General features: G+C 64.9%; 1 protein-coding gene across 3 annotated transcripts in view; it reads left to right on the top strand.

Annotated features, from left to right (window-relative positions):
- The window catches only part of DMPK (DM1 protein kinase), a 12,145-nt gene that overhangs the window by 9,103 nt on the left and 1,797 nt on the right, over positions 1 to 1,245 (top strand). The gene's annotated exons all lie outside the window — the stretch shown is intronic.

The following is a 1,245-nucleotide window of genomic DNA, read 5'->3' as shown; positions in this document are numbered from 1 at the left end:
CCCCAGGGACGAGGAGCCCCCAGGCCCCACAGCCATGGAACTGGAGGCCGAGCCACTGCCTGAGCCACCTGTGCGAGCACCCAGCCCGGGGCCCCCCGTGCCCCCGCCGCCCCCACTGGAGCAAACAGTGAGTCTTTGAAGGAGAAGGCCAGTCAGGGACGAAGGGGAGAGAAGGGCAAGGGCTCCGGGGCTCTTGTGTGGTGTGGAGTGCCAAGCCCTCCAGGAGCTCACCTGACAGAAAGTGACAGAAAACAAAGTAGAGACAAAGTTACTTCAGTCAGAAATGATCCCTGTGAAGAAATTAAAACAGGCCATTGTGTGTGGGAGCAGGGGGGCTCTGGGGAGGGGCGACCTGGAAGAGAAGGAGGAGGACCACCCATGGGAAGAAAGGTACCCACTGGGCAGCAGACGGAACTTCAAGGCAAAGGTTTACTCTCGATCAGGGAAGGAAGGTGGTAAGGCTGACTCGTTCCAGAATGAGGGGATGGAAGACTGAGGCCAATGGGAAACAAACCAAACAGGGCGTTTTGGGGAGGCAGGCCTTCCCCTGAGGGCGCTGAGGGGCTGGGGAGGAGGAGAGGGACGTGGTCAAGTTGGGTCAGAGTTTTAGGAACAGCTCTTTGGTTTCCGTGTGTGTGGACGGTGGGTGGGAAGGGCCCAGACCAAAGGCCGGAGACCAGGGCAGGGCTGGGGTTAGTGAGGCAAGGAGACCCGGGTCACCGCAGGAGCTGTGAGGATTCCCAGAGATCTAGAGGACAAGGCAGGGCGCCTAGAGCCTGTGCTCGGGTCTTGGGTGCTGCGGGAGCCACGGCAGCCCTAACCGCGGTCCGGCCCCGCAGGCTGAAGCGGCGGTTCCGGAGGCCACTCCGGCCTCGGCGGAGGCCCAGGAGGCCCAGGTGACGCTGCGGGAGCTCCAGGAGGCCCTGGAGGAGGAGGTGCTTACACGGCAGAGCCTGAGCCGGGAGATGGAGGCCATCCGCACAGCTAACCAGAACTTTGCCAGGTCGGGGTCGGGGCGCCGGGTCGGTCTCTACAGCCAGCAGCCGGTCTGGCTCCGGTCCGGGAGGGCTCACGGTCTTTTCCTGCCCGCAGTCAGCTCCGTGAGGCCGAGGCCCGGAACCGAGACCTGGAGGCGCACGTCCGGCAGCTGCAGGAGCGGATGGAGCTGCTGCAGGCCGGGGGAGACGCAGGCGAGTCCCTCACGCGTCCCCTTTCCCGAGGGCGACGGGGGGGGGGGGGGGGGGG

Source organism: Ursus maritimus, unplaced genomic scaffold (assembly GCF_017311325.1).
Source record: "Ursus maritimus isolate PB19 unplaced genomic scaffold, ASM1731132v1 scaffold_19, whole genome shotgun sequence".
Lineage (NCBI taxonomy): Eukaryota > Metazoa > Chordata > Mammalia > Carnivora > Ursidae > Ursus > Ursus maritimus.
This window is presented reverse-complemented; position numbering and strand designations above follow the sequence as displayed.